This window comes from Parus major, chromosome 4 (genome assembly GCF_001522545.3).
Source record: "Parus major isolate Abel chromosome 4, Parus_major1.1, whole genome shotgun sequence".
NCBI classification, from domain to species: domain Eukaryota; kingdom Metazoa; phylum Chordata; class Aves; order Passeriformes; family Paridae; genus Parus; species Parus major.
Window position 1 is genome coordinate 6,905,470 of NC_031771.1, and position 24,581 is coordinate 6,930,050.

The 24,581-nt window shown below is 37.9% G+C and overlaps 1 long non-coding RNA gene across 1 annotated transcript in view; it reads right to left on the reverse strand.

Annotated features, from left to right (window-relative positions):
- Window positions 1–8,584: 8,584 nt before the first annotated feature.
- The window catches only part of LOC107202691, a 17,327-nt gene continuing 1,330 nt past the window's right edge, over window positions 8,585–24,581 (reverse strand). Inside the window, exons 2-3 of the long non-coding RNA XR_001520800.2 lie at window positions 24,309–24,450; window positions 8,585–9,616 (exon numbers count right to left, since the gene is read on the reverse strand). This is a non-coding gene — a long non-coding RNA (uncharacterized LOC107202691). The remainder of the gene's footprint in view (window positions 9,617–24,308; window positions 24,451–24,581) is intronic.

The following is a 24,581-nucleotide window of genomic DNA, read 5'->3' on the forward strand; positions in this document are numbered from 1 at the left end:
GGAGCAATTCTCCAAGGAACAATGCAGTCAAACATCTACAGGAGCCATAAGAAGTAATTCACGCTACGTCACAGAAAGCACAGCCTGTTCTCTTCTTTGTCAGCTCTCACTCCCAGGACAGAGAGGCCGTGGCCACCCACTCAGGACCATCCATTCCCATCCCAGTCCTGCTATCACTGGTAGCCCAGCTGCAACCAGTGACTACTGCCTGACATAAGGGATGACAGGCAGGCCAAGGATTCACTCAGGCTGGGCAAATAAGTACAGGCCCAGCCACAATACTCTTTGGAGTTATGGGCAACTTCACAAATATGAGCTGAACTGAGATAATGGCCTAAGGGCTGAAAAGCTATGAATTAAAAGCCCAAATTCTTCAATTTCCATGTTTCTAAAATGAAATATTAATTTATATCCAATACTTCCTTCAAAAATGTGGCCAAGAACACACTTTATGGAAGAAACTCTCCAAGCCAAAACAATCACCTTAAAGCAACTATTTATTTTATTCCAAACCATGTATCTTCTTTCTATTTCCTGGGGAAAAAAAATTATGAAATTATTTTCCCTGTTTTTTTTTTCATCTGATCATAAAACTGGGGGAGGCAGAAAAAGAATCCTTACATTGCTATAAACCTCCTAATAAAAGGCATGCACTGTCTCCTTGCAGACATGCACTAGCCCTTTGAATTTCCAACTGGGCCACTTGGTCCTGGAAATCCTTCCTGCAATAATGGACTCAATGTATTTAAATACTGAAGCAATGGAAGAGCAAAGCTGAAAGTGGGAAATACACATAGCAGTGGGATCCGGATTTCCTCCCATATCCATTGAAGTTCAGCCTCACCTTTCTCCATTGCAGCTCATCCAAGACCTGCAGAGAGCTAACTTTTGACAGGTGGTGTCAGAAGGCAAAATTCTATGTTTAGGACACTGGAAAAACTATCAAAATATGTGTTCTCACATCTAAAAACCTCTAAATGCAGGGCATTACCATGTGCCAAAAACTATAACACAAAGCTTTAAAAAACCAAGGCATGAAAAAATGCTTTCTGTTTGCCAATGCTATCTCACTTTATTTCTTATTTAACGTGTTAGGGCACAGGAAAAATAAAATCTTTTTTGAAGCCATGAATGAATCTTACAGATTCAAATATACCTACTATGTGTAGACACATACATAATCGCCCATATCCTTACTCAGAAAACATGCTGCATATTTTTCCCATTTTTAACAAATTTAAGTTTTCCTAGATTTATGCATGCGGCACTATCATGCTCTCCTCAGATTCTTGAGTAGACTGAACTGCTCAAAAGCCTCCTAGAAAAATATTTGCAAGAATTGAGAAATAACCTCAGGAAGTTGGACTGACACTCTTGGAATGCAAAGATCAAGGGTTTCTTTGCACTATTTTTATTATAAACAAATAACCCACTACAACTGCAGTGGCATCACTGGGGGAGGTAGAGGGAGGAGATGAGGAACAGTAGGAAAGCTGGAAAAAAATACAGATAATTATTTGAAAGCCCTGAGTATATTCTTTCTGTAATCCTCACATCATCATTGCAATGAAAATACCCCAGGCCTTTTCACCAAGAGCTTCATTTCTGTCTGAATGAAGCCATAACATTACAAATTTTGGAGGCTGTTTAAAACATCTTTATGTGAATCACTAAACATTTCCCTGTTAAAAAAAACCCAACAAAACAATAAAGAAACAATCAAGTACCAAAATACAAAGGAAAACAAAAGTAAGAGGAAGAAATAAAATGAGCTCAGTTTTCTGACCATGTAAATCATGAGGAATTGTTTCATCTTAAACACTAAATGCCCCAGCCATTGGTAGCATGTAGAGATAAGACATTTCCACCTCCACATGACAGCTCATACAAACTGTTTCTTGTTTATGTCCCTATTAGGAGTTCACAGCAGTCACCGAGATCATTTCACTTGATTTGATTCCCTCCCTGCTCTCTGTGGCTCATTTACCAAGCCCCATACAAGGCTATTGATGCCCCTTGGGAAGATCCAGAGCTAGAATTTGTGCTGACAAAAGCCACAGCCAGATAAGGCTCCATGGAGCCCTGGCCACCACAACACTGGCTCTTTCACCAGCACTCTCACCCAGGTCACCTCCTATGGCCAAGGAGGGGAACAATTCTCCGTGCTGCTCCCATGTCACTGCTTTTCCCACCTCTCTCAATCTGCCAGAGACAAAACAGGCTACACTGACAACTAAGGTGACAACAGGGACAGTTGTGAGGCTGGTGTCCATGGCTGTTGAATCCCAGGTTTCCCAGTACAACCTTTCTGTTGCAAATAAAAGTGAGAGTGCCTGAAGTACGTCTGGTTAAAGCCAAAATATATTCCCAGCAATTATTTGAAACTTTTTTCAGAAAGATGAACATGCAGAAAGCATGTATGACTGATGGTGATGAGTCACTGCCTTTCCTGTTATTGTTGTATTTTCTTATTGCTCAATTAAAAGGTAAAGAGGATCACATTGTATTTCACAAGAAATGCATAAAAAGCAGTGTCTTCCGTAATTACTTTTAAAAATAGATGTTACATAATTACATTCAATATGATAGTTACACAATTACTCTTAAAAAGCTCAACTCTAGATAACATTCTCTGCTAGCTGAAAAATCAAATTTTCACATTAGTTTTTATAAATGACTTTTGGTGAATTATTGCCAGCCTACTGTCCAACCATACACTTACTTATACAGGGCAAAATATAATTGATACATGAATGAGATACCCATTTCTGCTCTAAAAACTGATGTAGCAGAAAAAGCCTTTAAGAAAAAACCAAAAATCCCACAAAACAAGAAAAAGAAACCTTTGTTTGAGTTCCTGAAAAAACGATTTTTTTCCCATTGTGGAGAATAACACCAACACCACTGCAGAATAACAGCAGAATTAATTTTGGCACATGCCCACAGTTTGCAAAATTAAGCAAATATTAGGGAGAGTTAGGAAAAGAATAGTTTGATAACCTTAAAAAAAAAAAAAAGGAAAAGAGAAAAGATAGCCCACACCATAAAGTTGTCTTGCATCCCTTTCTGGTTGAGGGCCATTCCCTGTTTGACAATATTGTAAGAGACTACAACAGCTAGTTGGTAAAAATTTACTCTTATGGTAAGATAAAGCAGATATATGCTGTAGCATAACCAAAGCAAAACACTTCAGCCATCTGTGCTTGAAAATTTACAAATATTTTACTTTATATTTACATATTTTGTATAAATATACAAATATTTATACTTTATATTTTATGAGCTGCAAAACCTGTTGCTCACTGTACCCAAAACACAATGGAAATGTTGGGGGGGGGGGGGGGTATTTATTCCAATGCAAATTTTTTATTGAAGTTACAGAACAGACTAATTTTTGCAGTTAACTATTACAGGAAGGAAAATATTATAGCAGGCACAGATTTATTTTTTTTTTTAAGTATTCCCCACATCATAGTAACACAGCATTCTTTTCGTTTAATATTACAACTTGTAGCTGTTCTAAGTGAGATACAAGTCTCCTGAGTGAGTGTTAAAACACTTCGGTATTACTGTCTTAACTTCATCTGTAAAACATGAAACAAACTGGAATGGTAACACTGAACACTAAGTAACCTTCCAGAACATTCCAGCCTTTAACCCCCATGCCAATCAGAGATCTGCTTTCATATCACACACTGAAATAGATAATACATGCCATACTTGTGGAAAAAAAATTGAGGACCTGCAACTACAACCAATAAAATATTCTTTCATATTTTTTTGGGTGTGATCAAAGAACAGAGGCTTCTGGAACATCATCCAACAATAAATGATAGAAATAGATATCTGAACTTGGTGTGATTCATTTGCACATGTGACCTGGGAAAGAAATCAAATAAGTATTCTGGAAGGAAATCAAAGACAGAGCCAGTCTGAAAAATTTTAAAATAAGAGCTGGAAACAATAAATGATAGTTAATCTAGAGTAAGGCAAGTTAATACAGTAGTAGAGAACCCAGAAGCATTTTCTCAAAGACAGATGTGCAGATAGAGGCAATAGTATTTAAAATGGACTGTAGCTGACATCTGACATCTCTGTACACGATACAGATGTTATACACGAGCAGCTATGGCCAAGCTCCAGATGGTCACTCGTGATAGCTGTGACTGTTGACCTGAAAATCCCTGGAAAAGAAAACTGCAGGAGTTGTTGGGTTTTTTTGCTAAGCACTTCATTGCTGTTACTTGTTCCTGGATGCTTTAGCAGTGAAAAATCAACATTGTCACAGAGAATCAACCAAAACAATTGACTAAATCAAAAAGCTGGTGTACAAAGACCAACCTACAAATGGAGGAGTGCAAACACATCAGTAAGGAGATACAGAAACATCTGGTACACCCCTTTACTCACTCCCATCTCATCCAACTTGAACAGCAAAGGAAAAGCAGTTACTGCACAGTTTCAGAAACTACAGGACATCTCTTAATCAAGAATCCAAAAGCACTTTTGGGGAATATAGTGCTGAGGACGAGGTCTCGGGGGGATTCTCCTAGCTGGAACCTAGGAAGGAAACTAGAGAAAAGCCTGAAGAAGACTGTGGGATTAAACATTGTTACACATTATTTCTCCCATTTATATTTCATTGTCTTTGTCAGCAGAATTTAGCACAGAACTCCATTTGTTCCTCCTCCCCTTTCTCCAGTCTTCAATATTTTGATCTGCTGCAGACATTTCTTACAACCACATAATAAGATTGCTTTATTTTATACTTGACATTTTCTTCCATCCTTACATGTCACTGTATATTCTTAGAGGAAAAACAGTAATCTACTCTAAATTATGGAAATGCTGAGCTTAGTAGGGGCTTTCCTGGGAATTGCAGCTTTGTAAATTCAGGCTGCAACAATGTAAGTTCTCTTGAAAATAGTTCTTTTCTGGCTGAACAATAATGAGCACTGAATTCTAAGACTTTCTTTCTAACTAAATCTGTTTATTTCTCCTGAAAAGAAAATCAGCTTTGTATTTTGTTTTAAAGCAAGAAGGAAATGATACAATTAAAGAAATTAAATAAAGCAAGGGGATAGAAAACATTAGACATGCAGGGGGGGAAATGAAAGGATGATGAAAATTAACAAAAATAAAAGGGGGTGGGGTGTCAAATCAAATGCAAGGTATTCTACTGGTTTCATTTCTGAAAAAGAACAGTCTGGGATATTCAGTTAAACTGTGGATATTCAGGGTGTTTCATAGGGCTGCTACCTGGTGTAAGTGATGATGCAACCTGTTCTGTGTCAGCATCTGCCTCACTGTGCAACCCCACTGTGCTCTGTTTTGTTGATCACATCTTTATGAACAACTTCTGGGTAGTCTCCAGTGGGTGTATTCCATTACAATCTGCTTTTTGATCCTCTCTTTCCCATTCAGTGTCTCTGTGAGAACACTGGAAGCTTGCTCCTCTCAGGTGAGATATCTTCAGGAGACATGGAAAGCCTCCAGGGGTTCAGTCACGGCCTTGCAACTCTTCCAAGTGTAGGACCTTATGCTGCATGATTTTGGCTCTTTGCAGGAAGTGTGTTATCGCAGTTAGAATACGGCACAAGAAGGTCCAAATACTATTTTTATTTCTAAAAATAATTTTTAATAACTCCTCAGGAAAAGTGAGGGCAATTTTTAAAAAATATTTATCTCTAATATCATCTATGTAGAGATGCATGAAGCCAGACTTTTTGAAGCAAACGGAACACATTTAGACGCTGAAATAAAGGTCAGATTTCCAGAAATGATCTGCAGCTGGAAGCTCTCACCACCCTCAGCACACTAAGCTCTTTGGAAACTCAGCAATATATATATAGACACCTAAACAAGAGCTGAGTTGTTCTGAAAATCTGGTCCCAATTGTGAATGCTAACATCTCCTGAATATCCACTCAGTGGGTTCTGAAAAGCTGACTTACCTACAGCTCCCACTGACTGTGAATCCCTATCATTGAAAGCCAGAGCCACAGCTGCCTGAGTGGAGACTGCTGTGGTTCCAAACATGAAAATTCACTTTTGCATTTTTCATTTGTAATTATTCATCTTTGGTCCAGCCACAGATGATTTAATTTGTTAGTGATTTTCAAGGACCTTGTGCTGAAAGGTAGAAATTACAAGGATGTACCAAAACTTATTAATGACACCCTCTAAAAAATGGGCCAAACTTTCAGGGCTCCAGAAACATCCATTTAAGTTAAGCAGTTTTGTTAGTGAAAATTCCACTATTTTCTAGGAAAATGAGGGAAGAGGAGAGCTGTCTGCTGGGAAGTTTCAGCTGGGTATGATTATGACTCCTTTTATATCCACCATAAGTATTTCATGACTTTGAAACCATCTATTTTTCCAATTAAGATGTCAATGAAAAAAAAAAGTAATGGATCACAAAAGGCTGATCTTAAAAAGTCAACATCAACATCAACCTCAATTCTATGTTGACACTTTATAGTTTATTTTCCAAATACTTTATTTCCCATCCTCATAGAATTAACATTTTCTTCAATTGTCACTGCAACATAATGTTAGTACAGAAAAAGGATTTTTTTTCATCACTTACATATCATGGGGTTGCCCTCAATTTAGCTTGTGCTAAAATAACCCCAAAACTGACAAGGATATTTCCCATCCATGCTCCTACTTCCATACTCCAGCCCTCAGTGACTTCTGTGATAGTTTCATGTACTGGATTTTGAAAGCATAGTACTGATACTACTTAAAGAATATCGCTTTCATTTTAAAATGTAATCAAAAGTAAGAGCCCATTCCTGTCAGAATGCACAACTTCAACCCCCTCACAGAACTTTGCAATCAAAATTATGGGTTTTTTTCACCAGGAGATGCAAAAAGAATAGAACTCAAAATGCAACAATAAAAAGCTAACATAATAATGAACCTTAGCTTATTTTATTTTTCATTAAAGCAATACCAAAGACTGTACAATAGCTGATGAAATTGCCTCTAGAACAGCCTCCATGCACGGTATAAGTACTACACCAGCTACAAATTGAACTGCATAATTTCTAATGCATTAGGATACGTGGATTAGGAGACCGACATTAGAATATTTTCTCATAATATCTCTGAGGAAGAAAGAATTAAAAGAAAAAAAAAACAAGGACATTTAAGTGAGCCTCTGACAACTATCATTATTTTAAACTACAAGTTCTCTATAATTAATTTTAGTTTGCATTTCAAAAGAAAGATAAAGATATTTTAAAGATTATCTTAATACTTCTGAATGTATTCACAACCTGGACTGTAGACACTAAAACTACTGAAATAAACCCATTTTATGCACTTGAGTAATTTTTTATTTGCATATAGATGTTACATTTTACCCTAAATAATCAACTGTGATTTGATCCAGCACACACAGACTTTTTCCTTCATGATGGCAGGCGGTTCTTCTTGGGGGCAACACTGGAGTTTTGGGGATTTTTTAGGAGGGAGAGGGATTGCTGATTTCAGGGATACTAAAAGAAAAGTGTATTTCCACAAGGATATCAGCATTTTAAGTGTTTCTCATTGCAAAATGCATATCCCTGTGACTGATGAGCTCGATGGATTTTAGAACACGAAAGCACCGTGCTGATAAATATTTTGGAGAGCAGCAGAGAAGGCACAAGCTGAAGAGAAGGGTGCCTCCCTGTGGCAAAGGAATACAGGAGAAGCCAGGAAAACTACTGAATCTTAGTTCCACTTTCTTTTCCATCAGCCACAGCCCTGTTCTGTGGGCAAAGGGATTATGAAACTTTTGCCCCCATCTCCAGAACTGTTTGAAAGGACTACTGGATAGTTCTAGTACCATCATATGGACTCAAGCAGCTGTAGAATCAAATGTTCGTCTGAGCATGCTGGGACAGAAAATCGCAAGGGCAAAGACACACCAAAACCACACACAAAAACAGAGAAAAAAAATAAACCTACAAAAACACAGGCAAAAAGCATCACAATTTTTCCTAACTCTGGGACTTTAAAGTTTAAAGCTTATGCTGTTCTTTGATTTTCAATTAAAACAAATTAAATTACACCAAGATTCTCTTTTGGCATCATCTTAATATAGATACAGGCACATTTTTACAAATTCAGAGAATCAATTATTTTCTGAGCATCAGTTAACATCTAATCTTTCTTGATGCTCCCTTTCCATTCTCTGCTTCTAGTTTTTCCAAATCCGTTCTTTCTTTCCTGCCCTGTCCAATGCTTGTAAGGGCTCCATAGTGCCTTTACTACAAGTTCCTTTTTCCTTATTTTTCCACATCTCCTGAAGCATGTTACTTTTAAAACTGTGGTTATCACAGCAATAGTTGGCCTTGTGCCATTATTTAGTTCAAGCTTAATCTAGCCAGTCAGATCTCTAGAAACAACTAAATTTTTATCTGAGTGAAGACTGCATCAGCAACAGTCAAGATAATTACACTACCCAGATAGCACCATCCCATACAGGTTGTTGAAGCATTTTCAGATATTTCATCTTATTTCTGAAACAATTACTTTTAAGAGAGACAAGTTATTTTAAATATTTTTTATTGTTTCTTCTAGATCTCATTTTCTTTAGTTTACTTTTCCTTTCTTCACTGGTGGAATGGAAAAATGACAGAAAGAAATGGAGGAACTAAAATCAGAAACCAGCTACACCAAATGGTTTCTGGAAATTACAATATTTTTGAACAAAACATATCCTTTCTGTTGGATTAATTATTATTCAGGTCACTTATTGGTTTTATAATTATTCACAATTTAAAAATTATTCACAACTGTTCTGGTAAGTGCCTTTTCCTATAGCAGCACAGCACAGGTTTACCCCAAAAAAAATTGGTTTACCCAAAAATTGCATCTCTGCTCTCAGCCACTTAATGCTACACCATCTCATTGGATGGGAAAAGATTATACCCTCCCAGATTAGTCTCTGTCTTCTATGAATTATGTTCATTCAACTAATCCACACTTATGTGTTCTTGTTCAGTGTGCGCAGCTCTTGCTCTCTCAGACTCTACCTGAAATATTTAGCTACCACTTTTTCAACACAATGATAAATTGACAAATCAAAGAACTAATACTTTGTTTTGCCATATAAATTAACCAGGAGCAAATTTTTCATTTCTAGATTTGCATTTCCCCTCTCAAACTCTGTCTACTCTTATTAAACATCAGGGCATGCTGCAAATATTGAAAATCTAACATTGATTTTTAGACCAAAGGTCAAAATAAATCAGCTATTTATTTGAAAACAAAAAAAACAAACAAAAAAATTATTTCTTCATTTTATCAAATCTAGAGGTCAACAGCAGATAAGGCTTTTCAAAATCTTGCCATGACTTGTCATGTTTATTCTTTTAAGTTCTCATATTCATGAATCCCTCATTTAGAAGACAGTTGAGATTAAAATGCCTTAGCAAACCAGAATGAGAACCACAGAAGTTTTAGAAGGAGAAGATCTTCATTAAGTCATCTAGTCTGCCCCTGAAGATGCAGGGTAAAACTATCCTTTTGCAGTCTAAGTGAAATATTTGTATTGAAGAGGTGTAGGATCACTGCCTGGTTGCAGAGAACTTTTTCTTCAGTGGCTTTTCCTGCATATTACCCTAAGAGGAAATAAGATTGAATGTTAAACAAATTATTCACTACAATAGTAAAATAAATTTTCAATACTTAATAAAAGCAATAAATAATAGATTGTAGTTGTCAACCTAAAACAATTTTAAAGCCAGAATAATTCTTATCCAAACACACTCCACTGGGCTAACAGGCTAAGTCAGGGTTTTTGGGTTTGAAGTACACCAAAAAAACTTCAGATACTTTTTCCTCTGTTCTAGAGCCTGCTGTAGGCAGATGAAACCTATCATGGTTATCATTATGTTCTGAACTAGTTTATTTGAAAATAATTTTGAAGTCAAGGTCTTGTGATACTTTATGACCTCCTTTACTCTTCCTCTGAAATACTCTTGGATGGACTTAAAAGAGAGCTGCACATATGGTCTACCGGATTAAACAAGGAGGTAGGAAGGTCAGATTATTACCGGAATAATTTATATTTCCTTTTGCATTGGCTGTGTATTACATGAGCTGTAGGCAAATGAGACTCCCTGAAATTTATAGTCAGCTACACTTTGGATTGAAAATCAGACTAGGAAAAAGATTTTTCATTAACCAGAGAACAGAAATCATGCCCAAAAACTAGAGATGAGCGAATGGAGATTAGAAAGATCTTACCATGCACCTAGAATGCAGCTCTTCCTGCAGCATATACTTCACCTATTGTACTTATTCAAGTTAGTATTTCAGATTTTGAAATTTGTAATCACTTCATCAGGGAAAAGATATTTTGTTTGTTTAGCCTCTCTCTTCACAGCAGTGAAGACAACCACTCAGTGGTCATTATACTGTACTCCTGCAACTGAAGGCAATGCTCCACTAAAAGAAGATGCACTGTTCATTTGATAGCAGCCTGATTCCTCTTTAGGAAGTTTCTTGCTAAAATTTACTGGAAATACCCTGTTAGCTAGGATGATCTGGGATATATCCACAAAACAGAATAATTTTTAAAGGTGCATGTTCTGCAATAATCCTAGCAAAGCTGATCTTTCAGAAACAATCTTTTCACAGAATTTTTAAACAAAACCCACACATACTTCCCAAAAAAACAAATTAAAAAAAAAAGAGAAACTTTCTCTTCTGCATTCTCCAATCATCTGAGAAATTAAGATTAATAACTAATTGCCTATAGGCAAGTTGTTATAGAATTACCTACTAAAGGACCTCTTCCCCTTCACCTTGCAACACCCAGCTCTGCCTTGAGACAAGGCATCAGCTTCTGTGTTTCAAAATATATTTAAAAGGTCATCCAAAGTAATCACCATGATAAATGCAAAGAAAATCAACTGAAATTGGGTTAGGAAAGGGTTTTCTTTCCTTAGTAGAAAGAAAACTTCAGGAAGTGCTTCTGTCAATCCCAGTAAGACTTTGACAGTAACATGTAACCTCAGTCCTTGACCCAGCAAGTCTGAGCTGCGTTTAATTGGTCTGTCTGCAAAGCTATGAGAAATTTCTCTTTGTGTACTGTAAAATAAAATGTATATATTTCATACAGCTGGGAAACAATATCTACTATTCAGAGCTGCTGGCAGCACAACAGAGCACTTTCCTTGTTAAACTCTCTGAAACCATCCCCTTTTTTCCAGCCCTGCTTTTAGGTGCACTGAAGAAGCCAAAAATATAAAAGTCAACAAGTGGAAAGCATAATCACTGGAAAACTCAAAGGATATAAATCATTCTTAGGAGAAACACAGCATTTGGTGAAAATCATGAGAACCTTGCAGATTTGTTGGGTTTAGTTTGTGGAGCTGGGGAAGGACTTATCAGAAAAAAAAACAAAACACAGAACAGCTACACTGAAATCAAATCCTCATCTCTGTCCTGTCCATCTCTTTTTTTTTAACTCAACTTACTGGTCTTTCTCAGTATCAGGCTACTCCCTGTAAATCCACAACTAGCAGCCATGTGGACTTTTATGAGATAAATCTCAGTATAACTGGGAACTCAGTATATTTTTTAAAAAAACTAAGCTTTTCAATAAATGATCAAATAAACATTCAAGAAGCAGGAATTTAAAGACGGAGAGACAGAAGCTTTCTAATCTCGAATTCTCATGTCTGTCAGTGTGAGTTACCACGGCAGTTTTAACACACTTTGAGCTTGTGGCCATTTTTATGGCTGGGAACAGGACAGGTCAAGGTGTATCAACATTACAAATCCATGCCATGAGATTCCCTCCTGGAGAGGCAACATGCTGGAGCAGCTACACCAGTCACATAAACATGCAAACAAAGGTAGTAACAGGACTTATTTCACTGCTGAGGTGCAGCTAACCAAGGAGTTTTGCTGGAAACAAGATCAAGGACATGGTCTTCCCAGTTTCCACTTAAAATATCCAAAACCAGTAAAATTTATAGTACAGGCTGAACCTGAGCTGTACAAAAACTTAGTTGCTGAAAGTTTACAAAAAACTGGTTAAAAGGAGAAAAATAGTTATTTAAAGGATGTCAATATTGATAAGAAATATGAACTTTTCATTGATCCCATACAGATCCAACAGTGAAATGCTGTTATGATAAATAAATAATAATATAATAAATGAATGAAATTATGTTATAAACATCACCACTTCATAGGACTGAACACAGTAACACAACTTCAACTTCTTCCAAGCCTTCATTTGCAATCAAATGACAAATAAACAGGTAAATTATGTGTGTCCTGTACAGAAAACACACGTGGAAGTGATCCACATCTAAAAATTAGATCTATTTTTATTCTTCCAATTACCTTCAGATGCAACAATAACTAACTGGAGAAAAGGTGTTCCTGCATGCAAGTACTGTCAAGATGCAAGACCATTTTGAATCTTTAAAGAAGCTCACAATTTTACAGCTGCTGGCAGTAGAAAGGCAGAAAAAAAACAAAAATGAGAGTATCTTAATGCTAAGGGGCCTGGACAACATTCTGACACAAGTTTCCTTATTGTTTTTTACTTGAGTACAGAGAAATAGAATGGCAACAGAAACAATTGGTAATCATTAGGCCCATTTTTCTTTAATCCTGAGGAGAAAAAGAACATTCCCTTAAGTAGTGTTTGAGTGGGCACTGAGCAAGTGGTAAAACTACCCACTCCTGTTTCTCTCTAGATGCTGTTTGGTGTTGCTCAGAGTTAAATGGTAAAGCACTAGCATTTATACAGTTTTATATCTTCAAGCTTTATATCTTCAAATTTTATATCTTCATACTGGTATGAATTGAAGGGATTTTTTTGAGCCTTTTGTAGGTGTGTGATACAATGCAGAAGTACAGGCTGCTGAACACTAATTAAAAACAAACCTCTAAATACATATTCCATTTGCTTTAGAGCATCAATTATAAAACCAGATGTTAGAGCCAGATGTCAAAGAATTATTTTTCATAAGCCACAGCTTATAGCCATGTAGTCTCCATTTATCATCTCAGATGGGAACATTTAATTTGACAGCACGCATTTTGGTTAATAGCCAGTTTCAACATTAGCACTTGTTTTTGCAATTTTATGTAAAGGGATGCGATAAAACTGTCTATAATGAAAATTCTGTTATTTCAGTACCTCGGCATTTACAAATCATGTCTATCTGTGAGCAAGCTGAAAATGTTTTACACACTTGTGAACGTCTGCAGTATGTCTCAGAGGCATAGTTCTTTCCACATGCCAACTTATTTAATATATATCTATAGATAGAGCTTGCTCCTAGAAGCTGTGCTCCTCTTTCAAGACATTTATCTTAAAAGAACAGAAAATAAAACATCTTTGCTCCTGTGTTTCTTGAACATTACAAATTTCAGTGGATAGCTGATTCACTGATTTCAATGGACAGTTTTGGTTAAAAAATATTGCATTCTGCTTCTTTTGGTACACATTCTGAACAGAAATTTGGGCCTTGAACTCTCAGGGCAGCCCATATCTAGGAATACAAGTCCTGTCTTCTTGTGTATTTTTTGCACTTCTAGGTAAAATCTATGCCAGGTCTTTAGCTGCTGTCAGGCTGGCACAGATCCATTGACTTCAGCACTGTATTTAAGTTTCTTTTACATTTGACAGAAAAAAATAAAATCTATCTGTTCTGAAGCCAGGTACAGTAAGGAAGGGATAACTGGCATACCTTAAAAATCTGCCAATAGATATCAATCTGCTCTGATTTTAGCCCTAAAGGCGAACAGTCCCACTGCAAGACTTCTACTGAGAAAAACTGGGTAATCATATCAAATTATGTGACAAATTTGTGAAAAGAGCAAATTCATTTTCCTTCTGACTAAAGCCAGGATTTGACTCTCCAGATAATGAGAAGACACAAGTACACTGTTTCAACTGTGATATTTCAGGTTTGAATTATTTTGTCCAGACGGCAAAACACATTTTTTGGCTGCTGATCACACGTTTTCAAACCCAGACATTAATTTTAGAATAAAATCCTCAAGAGGTAAAATCAAGATGTTTAATGCTTCCCTATCAGAAAGACATATTTTATGTGCTGCCTATACTTGTGAAAAATTAGGGAATTAGCATTTTGATTGCTCCTGTTCATAAATCAAAGAATTCAATGAACTAATACATAAAGGGACTAAAGAGGAACATACAGTATCATCTTTCAAGAAACTCCTACGAAAGGCAAATGGAGATGAATCATAACACACCTTTAATTCTTCAATAGGAGTCATGGCCAGATCACAGACTCCAACTGCTAATAAGAAAAACAGAGTCTCTTAACTGCAGATTAATACAGAAATCACGGCCAACATCCTTTCATGCTGACATAGAAGAAATCATACAAGCCAGCTTTACTTTTCTATTAAGAAGGATTTCAAAGCATTTCTAAGAGAAAAAAAAAAGTACATCTGAATTGGTCTCACCTTACCAGCTACCAAGAAAGAAAGAATAAATAAGTAAAAATAAGTGTGTGAATAAGTGTCATGTCTGGTTTCCTGCTAGTTTCTTTAGTAAGCCAGAAATAGGAATTCCTAAGCTTCTTTCTGTTTTACAGCTCTAAGTCAGCACCACCACTCCAAGGACCTAGGAATCAAAGGGTTTTGGACTTTTGGGGTCCTCAGCCGAGGGTGGCTTTGTCATAGAGGCTGCATTAAGGGTGGTGGCTTCTGGTCAGACCAGCCCGAGATCCCAAAGGCCATGTGCATCCTGGCAAGGGTGCTGAACGCTGTGTTAGCTCCTCCATGCACTTCAGAGGCAGAAATGCAGAAGGCCTGGATGTAACCATGCTCACACAGCCTTCAAGATTCTGAGTTGATGAGGATAGGAGGGTTAAGATTCCTCCTGTGAAATAAATAAATTCATTGGGGTTTTAGTTAGATAGTTAGTCAGTCAGTCAGTTAGCTAGCTAGCTAGCTAGTTCGTTAGATTGTTTGTTTTTCTTGCTAGGGTTTTTTGGGTTTTTCCTGTCCCAGAGACTGGAAGTTCCACCTATTAGAATTAGTGCAACATCAGTCTTACTCTTTCTGGTCAGCATGCAAGCAAACCTAATACAAATATACTATCTCAGTAAGTTAGTAGATCAGAATATACTCATGACTTCTCCTTCCAGTTCCTGAAAAAAACCAATATTGAAACATCAGAGTTATTCACACACTGAAAATTCTGATTTTTCAATACCCTGTAGCAGTAAAGTCAGCTCAAGGCTTTTGAGCAAGTCACAGTTCCTTTCATGATTTTGGATATTTGTTTACAAATTCAACATAAAGAGACTGAATCCACTACAGAACTTCTGATACACACAAAATAACATTCTGACACAGGAAAATGCCTGTATACAGGAATTGTACCTATTGGTTTCAGTTGTTATGGTCTGGTAAAAGGCTTTCAGTGCTCTCATATCTGCTAACACTACAGGAGAAGGGCATTGCAACTTAATTAACTTGTTAACAATGCAGAGGCAATGAGAAACTAACATTCTACCTTTTCACATAGATCTTGCATGTTGAACAGCTCTAATGTTCAGATCATTAGCCACAAAAAAAGTTGTTTTTCCAGTCACCGACATCCATGTTTTTATTTCAGCAGCCATAACACTGTAATGGCTAAATGGGTTTGCTTTCCCAGAGTGTCTGGGAAATGATTTTGCTAATCTCAGTTCACAAACTCATTACCAAACTGAATTCCAGCATCTTTTCCAGTGTCTAGCCAGAATATCAAGTTTCAGGCACCTTTCAGTACTCCTTATTTATGTAATTCTTTATTAAACCTGCATTTTACAGCCTTTTTTTACAACTTGGGCATATCAAGTAACAAGGTCCAGGGTAACTGGAAAAAATTCAGCAGCAGCTCGAGAGGTACCATGGATTTGGGATGGAAGTGTAAAATAATTTACAGAGCAGCGGTGTACACAATGCTGGCAACCATTCGATGTTGACGCAATTTGCGTGGCTGCTGCAGCGTGCTTTCCATTTTACACAGGAAGGTGCGTTACATTCCTTCCCATCTCATGTTAGCCCAGGAATTCACTTCTGAGGATTAACTGTTTCAAGAGCAATATCAGATTTCCACAGCAAGACGACCGGCACAGCAGCTAAATTATCTGCACTTATGAGGCACTGCAGACATTTGAAACACTGTGCAGACAATTAACTCGCTAAACCTTCAGCATCCTTTCCAAGGCAGGAAGGCAGAAGGGAATGCACTACATTCACATGGCACAATACAGTCACATGGCAGCCAAAGGATTGCACCAGGTGTGAGGAAACAGGGACAATCTCCTCTCAGAGGACAAGGGACAAGAGCACAATCACCACAAGAGGTAAACAGAAGACTGCTATTAGGGACTGGGGAAAAAAATCCAGCTCTTACAGAAAGGGTGGTCACACCATGGAAAAAGTTGCTTTGTATGGAATCTCCATCCTTGGAACTACTCGAGAATCACTTGAGAAAGCCCCCAGAAACCTCAACTGACTTCTAAGTTGCATTTACAATGAAGAAAGCTCTGCTGTGACTGGCTTGGATCAGGCAACTTCCCCTCCCAGCCTAATTTATTCCATGATTTGATCTCACTTTCCACCCTGTGTTCAGGATTCCACAATTTGGGAACAGAAAAGGGAAGCCTCTGCTGTGGAAAGGGAAGGCACGTTTTCTGCCACAGAGGCAGGGAAGCAAGAGGCTGAGCAAGGCAGAAGCAGCTTCAGCACCACACCCAAAATTATTTTTCCTTTTTAATGCTTGCTCTATCCTCTAGCCTCTTAGAAAAAGACAGCATGCACTAAAATCATAAACTTTATCACCCTAATTTCATCTCCTCAAAGAGTATTTTTCTGGAAAGGGCTATAACATGATCAGTTTTCCTTGGAATTTTGAAGGGCAACAACCTCCCTGCAAACTTGAAGAATGTCTACAGCTGGAGGTATGCTGGATGCAGGAAGCTTTTCACATTCTACCCTAAATCCATCACAGTGGACATAGCATTTTAAAAAATTGCTAACATTTGAAAACAGACTTTTACCAATTGAATATCTGGCCAGTGCAACAGCTATCAGCATTTTCTTTTTGCTCCTTTAAAATCTCGGTTTGATATATTCTTTCTTAAAATTTCAAATTACCTACCAAAATAATAAAAATTTTCAAGTGTCCTAAAGAATAATCTAATTGCAATTTTACTGCTGCAATAAAATTAACAATTCAATCAAGCATTTTCCCTACAGTTCACAAGAAAGTTAGAATTGCATTTAAACTGTAAAAAGAGTTTTCATCTTATCAACTAATCTTATTAAACTAAGTAGCAAAGTTTTCTATGACATCAATGTGTATTTAAGTCTCACAAAGAAGGAGGATTCCTAAATATTGAAAAATTGAAAAAAAAACCATAGGACTTTGTTTCATCCTCCCCAGCTTCTGGAAGAAACTGCACAATTAACTTCAAGATAATTCAGGTTGTTTCATTTTGGTTCAAACGGTGTTTCATGAGTTGGTGGTGTGCTTGCTCAAGTGTAATTGCAAGAAAATTAAATCAAATGCAGTAATGTAAACTGATAAATTGCAGAGTGAAAAAAAGTTCATAAATTTTCACTTGCACACAGAGATGGTATTCAGAAAGATACTGCCACTTCTAATTATCACAGGCAAACAGCTGGCATGTAAAATCGTTAGTTACTGACCAAAATTATACACAGATAATTATTTAAATTTACTTCAGACTGGAAATGGGCTCTTGGAATGAAGAAAACCTATAACTAATTGATTTATACACTCTAATTTGCTTATTTCAGTTAAAACATAAACATTTCATACATTCCTGAAAAACCTGCCAAGGAAATTAACTGAGAAATGATGATGCTTCTTGCTTGAGTATTTTATCATTGTTCATTTTATTTCTGCTTTTTTTTTTTTTTCCTACTGGATATATGAAATATGCAAAACTTCCTGTTATTGTAATACAGATACATAAACAAAGGAATTTGGCTTCTCCTCAACTCCATTGCAAAGGGAAATAAAACAGAATTTAAACTATTGCCAGAGTTAGTCGTGGTCGTATTTTTTTCAAAACTACATTTACTGTAGACCATATATGAGGGAATTCAGGTCAAATCTCATTCTGCCCATCCACTTTTCTTTCAGTCACACATTTCATTTATTTCCTCCTGCCATTTCCCAGGCTTTCTTGACACTTGGAGCAGCACCACTGAGGAGCTGGGAGGGATTATCTCAACCTATAGCAGTGCTCCATCACAAAAATGGGCATTATTGCTCTAAGAACCACTTAATGAGTAATTAACAACATATAACCTGCAATTTGAAATAATTATTTTAAGTTGAATTTAAAAAAAATTATTTAGGTATCTTAATACCAAGAGGGCTCATTTTAAATAAATACCACTCTCTTTAGTCCCATTTTACTTCATTTTTATTTCATTGTTCTGCTTTAGTTTTGCTGATACTGGGAAAAAAACCCCAATATTTTGAGGCTTTTAATGCAAAAGGTAATGGTATACCAACATCATTCACAAAGCAACACTACTACAAGGCTGGTCTCATTGTCTGTCTAAAGGTTAGAGAGCAAATAAATATATTTTAAACTGCAATTCAACAGTAAATATGTCTTTCTCAGTGCAGCCTGATGGTAGCTTTTTGCTTTGTGTGTATATGCATGAACATTCATATAAAACTCAGAGGGAAAAGCACTAAAAAGAGCACTGGGAAGATTCAGTAAGCCTAGAGAGAATCACATAAATCTCTTTTTAATGCCATCAGGTTCAGAAGTCAGACAAAACTGGAAACTGGCAAGTTTTATCTTTGCATAATCCTTTTTTCATAATAAGAGTATAAATTAGACTCTAATCATTAATCTGGATCTCTCAAGAACATACCAAGCCTAAACACAGAAACAAAACCATGCTGAGGGATTGGCCTGAAGTTGTGTCAGGGGAGGTTTAGGTGGATAATAAAAAAAGGTTCTTCCCCCAGAGAGTGGCTGGGCCTTCAACAGGCTGCCCAGGGCAGTGGTCACAGCACCAGCCTCACAGACCTTAAGGAATATTTGGACAATGCTCTCAGGCACATGGTGAGATTCTTGGGGTGTCCTGCACAGGGCCAGGAGTTGCACTGCATGATCCTTGTGGGTCCCTTCCCATTCTGGATATTCCATGATTCTGTGCAGCCCCCAGGATGAATGGCTTCAGCAAGTTCCTGTATCCCTTTGTGGAGCACGGTGACTGAGCACAAAATCCAAGGGCATTTCACCTATTCCACAGGCCAGAGGGGACAATCCAACCACCTGGTTCAGCCTCCTTATGCCACAGATCCTGACTTTCACCAAGGTAGAAAACCACTGAATTCTGCACCTTGTTACTAACAACGGGGAAGCCTGGTGGTGGTGCCTGCAGTGCCGGATGCTGCCAGCAACAGAAGGATGCTGATAAGCTAAATAGGGAATGAAAATCTGTATCCTTCAGGAAAAACACAATCCTGAATACTTAAAATTAGTTCAGAAGCTTCATTTGAGACTGTAGGTAATATTCTGGTTTTCCTTTAAGGAGGCTGACCCAAACAAAATGCACAATGTACCACAGAAAAGTCTCATTTTAAAGAATAAATTATTTAATTAATTGGAGTTTTTAGGCTGGGAAAAGAATGAATTAGGACTGGTTATTATGACTTAATGTTCAATTGTTTAATGATTTTAATGAAATATCTTGCAACTGTGCTTAAACCTTTTTCAGATTGAGAGGTTTTTGGTTTCCCAAAAGTAGAAAAAGAGCAATTAAAATTTTGCCTTTAAAAATGTATTTTTTAATGCAGACCACAACAAGAGCAAACACCCACACACAGCCTCAAGTGCCCCCAGCCTTAAGAGATCAAAGGCACATCCTGAATCCTGCTGGTTCCATGACAATCCCAATTCAGACCTCCCCAAAGGGCGAAGTGAGGTGCTTGAAGCCCCCAGTTTCCAAAAACACCTTTTACAAATTGCAGCTTCGCTTTATAATGATTCTGAGCAGACATGTCCCTAACCACGGCCTCTTCCAAAATTTCAGAACACCTGTAGAAAACCAGACTAATTTTTCCTTCAGCAATGGGCTCTCATCATCTACCAGTGACCGGTTCCTGACTTGCAGACAGAGTTTGGTTCTCTCTCCCTGTATGTGAAGAGACCCAGCCGCTTTCTGATGGGGATGCATTTCAAATGCTGGCATAAAGAGCATGTCGGGAGCTGCAGGCTGAGAGGAGCTTGGAAACAAACATGGAGAGAACTGGAGGAAGGGAACTGGGCCATGCATGACTTTTCCACACACTTTTGTAAGAATTTTAGGCTAATCCAGACAGTTGGGAAATCCTGACTGACAGATGATCCATTTTTATTACCCTTACATTTCCATTGTGGATATAACTCATATTGGACTTGTTGCAAAAAAGCACCAAGCTCAAAGCCAAAGAAGATCTAGCACATTTCAAAACAGTCTTTTTCACATCTCTATGGTTATTCTAGGAGGAGTTAATGTAAAAAGTAGCCAGCATGACATCTGCATTAGTATATACATGCAGCACCTATGGGTTTACTCGTTAATTAAAGCAAGAGCCTATATGTCATTTGTACAGCGTGAGGTAAAGAACATTTTTCCTGTCTGTATAAGCTTCGGTACACCAGTTTCCTCCCTAAAGAGCACATAATAGCTACATTTAAGTAAATCAGGTCAACATGTCCTCCTTTATTTTATGTTAAGGTAAACTAGCCTTCCTGTCCCACTGCAGCCTAATTTTTCTTTATAGCTATTTAAAACCTATTATAGGTTAACATTAACATTCAGACTGCTTCCTGCACTGTCTGATTTTGCTAGATGATAAACTTAATAGCACTTAGTGACAGACAGCAACTGAGAAGCTGGGGGAAGGGAGAATTTCATCTCCAACAGCAGCCTACAACATTTATAGCAGTTTAATAACGACATCAATAAAAAGGCAGATCTACTGTAAAATGCCTGTGGTGGCAATTACTCTCGTTTGTTTACTTTGGCTGCAGCCACCAGAGAGCAGGATCCATTCTGCTTACCAGGCACCACCTCTCCTCTTCCAGTCAGTCCTATCCCACATCTGGACAGGGAGAAGCGTAACTTGGGGTGGGGATCAGGAAAGTTTAGAGGATGGATGCCATACTGCACCTGGCACAGACCATGTTTCTCCAGCACACAGACGTTCATTCCGCTGTTGTGGCAGGACGCATTAGCATTCAATGGTCCGCACACAAACTATAACCTTGGAAAAGACATTACCTCACAAGAAAAAAATCTTGCACTGTATTCATTTTTCAAGATTGAATTAAGCCTGTTTTGGTTAAATGTGAATATCAGTAGTTTTGAAACCCAAATCTGATGCATATGTCTCTCTATAATGCCTCAGAGGTTCAATAAGGGGATGTTTAAAAGCTTTCTTCTGGTAGCAGGCAGCAAAAGTCACTCAAGAAGCAAGAGGAATGATTTGTCAAGAGGTTTCTGATTCCCAAAGCTGGTATTCAGGAGCAGTTTTGTTCTGAGTATCCATGTGGCTTCTAGAAACAGAAACTCTGCAGCTATGCTCTGAGGCTGCTTTGGAAATACCTTCATAGGCCAAAAACAATATATATAGTATGAAAGACCATGTAAGTTACTTCTGCAACACTCAATTTCTAAAGGCATTAACACTTAGCAGATACCTGACTCTTATCTTTCAGGGAAAAAAGACAAAAAAGACATAGAGAAGAAAACATTTGTGTTTACAAAGGTTTTGTAACTGAAAACTGGCTGTTCTCTTAAAATTATACAAATGGTACTAAAATTATTCTAAGCTGGTTGTGGGCTTTTCTGTCCTCAGTTCTACTTGGTACAGAGTAAATTCATGGAATAAAGAGAAGAAGTTTCAAAACTGTAAGAAATGATGGACTCTGGAATTTAGCTCAGGCTGACAGTCTCCATATGGTCATAGAAAACCAGGAGAATTTTTAAAAGATGTCTGTGTGCCACCTTGTACAGATTTAGCTACTTTGGTAGTGCACATAAGGAGGTGTCACAGAAGACATTGCTATCTCCTTGCCAAGGAAATTAGACAGGTATCAGTCTGTACTCTCTAGTGAGCAGCACAAAGCAACCAGTCCTTTCATTTGATCAACTTCCTCCTTGAGTTGGACTCAATTATTCTTCTGGGTCCCTTCCAGCTCAGGTTATTCTGTCCATGATAATGCAAACAGCTACGGGTATTGACTTTCCTCCATGCAAAAACAAAATGTCTTGCATTTGTCCTGCGGTCTCCAAAAATATCTCAAGCAAAATAAATACCCACCACAATTCCAGATATCTGGCTTACCTTTTCATCATATTATGATTATTTTTTCATCCCAAAATATGAGACCACAAGATGAACCCATGAGATGGGGCAGGAGGAAGCTGGCAAGCCTTTTAAAGAGGGAGATGCCAGGCTGTGCATCCAGGAGAGTTCCTCTGAGCACAGAACAGCCACACAGCACATTTGATCACAACATTGCCACTTTGCCTGTGTCCCACGATGTGGCAAAAGAACAAAACAGTGGCAGGAAACAAGGCAGAAGTCAACTGTGAGAGTTGCATTCTCAACACATTGTACTCAAAAGTCAGAACAAAGGAGTTATCAAGGAGTACCAGCAAGCATAAAAATGTATGTAAGCAGCAAAGACAGGCGCTTTGTATGCCCCTTCTGCTTCCCATCCTCAATGCACAATCAGTTTCAGGATACAGTGGCATCCCAGGAAGCTTCAAATGCTCAGGAGTGCAGTGGCCTCCTGCCTCTCTGATAGCCCCTTGGAAAAACATACTGTTTAATATCAATGAGAGAAAACCAAGGAATCTAGTCCAAATCAAGATCTAGGCGAGAGCCCAGCCAAGCCAAAACATGGAGAAGTACAAAAGTGCTATCAAAGCACCTTTCCACTTCACCTCCCTTGAACTCAACAAGAACTAAGCCCCAGACCTCACAGCTGGCAGCAAATGTGGTTGTTTGGGAAAGGAAAACTCAAGTCCTGTTGCAAGCCAGCCCTCCAAGGCTGAGCCCCAGCCGAGGCAATACCTGCAGCATGTATGCAGGTGGCACAAAGAGAATCTCTGTGCCATGGCCAGCAGGACAATGCCAGCCAAAGGGGTGGCTGAGGACAGCCACAGACGGTTTCACTGCCTGCACCAGGCAGCCAGCCCTGGCTGAGGGGAAACCTGGACACAGGACAAGGCTGAGAGGGGGAAAGTGTTCTACTCCTCAAAACAACTTGCTGTTCTCCTTTTGAAGTTTCACACTCCTTGGATCTTATTAAATTTGAAGAAGGAAAGGAGGAGTAGGAGAAATTCTTGGACAATAGGCTGGTTTTTCAGCTAGCTGGGACTGTAAGCAATGCTTGAAAGGCAGTGTCAGGTCCTAAAGCAAACTTCTGTGTCCTTTAACAGCAACAAGAAAAGTATGAACAAGAGAGAGGCTATACCTATTTTAGGAATGTCACTGTTTTATAGGAAACACACCAACCCCAGTGTTCTTCTAATTTTGTTTACTAATACTCAGTGCTTGTAAATTCCTTCGTTCCAGGAAGTCAAAGATTTCATCAGATAGCATAAATGTTTATATAATAAATATTTAAATAATAAGGAGTTGCACACCATTTATGGGAGATTTTTAGTTCTTAATGTTTTTATAAATATCACTCACTGTACACTGGACCTATGAAGAATTAAGAAAAAAGGCCCTCAACTACCCTGTGCTGGTCATCTGCAACAAATTTCATGGCAGAGTGCAGCAGCTTCTGGAAGCCCCTGGTTTACCACCACCTCCGAAGTGTGGAAGTAATCTCCCAGAGACTCACCACGGAGAGGCCAAACAACTGCTACTGGTCTTAAAATGAAAAGAAAAATTGCTCCAAGGAGCTAAAGAGAGTCTGCTGGCTTGGTCTCTACTCCTACTCCACTGACAATACAGAACAATAAAGAACACAGATTTCTGCTTTATACCTCTTAAAGCACAGGAAAGATAGGAAGATAAAGACAATTCATAATGATGGGAAAGAGTCCTGCAACAAAGAACCCTCCACTGCATGCCCAAGAAAGAAATTCTTACATCTTCTTCTAGACCACTCATAAATCAAGCGGAATCAGTTCTGAAGTCAGATTTGAGTAACTCTAAATGAGATTTTCTTTCACAGTTGCATTATTGGTGTCATGTAAACTCCTGGAATCCATATCATCTTCCAACTATGAGCTGCAGAGTTTAAAGAGAAATACCTGATTCAGTTGATTTTGAATCTGCTGAATTCTTTTGATCTTGCCAAAGGCTTTCTGGGGAGAACATTGTCAATGGAATTTTTGTGAAAGCAGCATGAGAATCTGTGGAGATTGCTACACAGCTTGGATATTAGAGGAACTTCTGAAAATAAAATGCAAATGTTGCAGGTTATTTCATTGATTCAGAACTTTGCTTCAGCTGAAAATAGTCCAAGAATTTCATCTTCTAGTGTCTTTTAAAAAACAAAAACAAAAAAACAAAAAAAAAAAAAA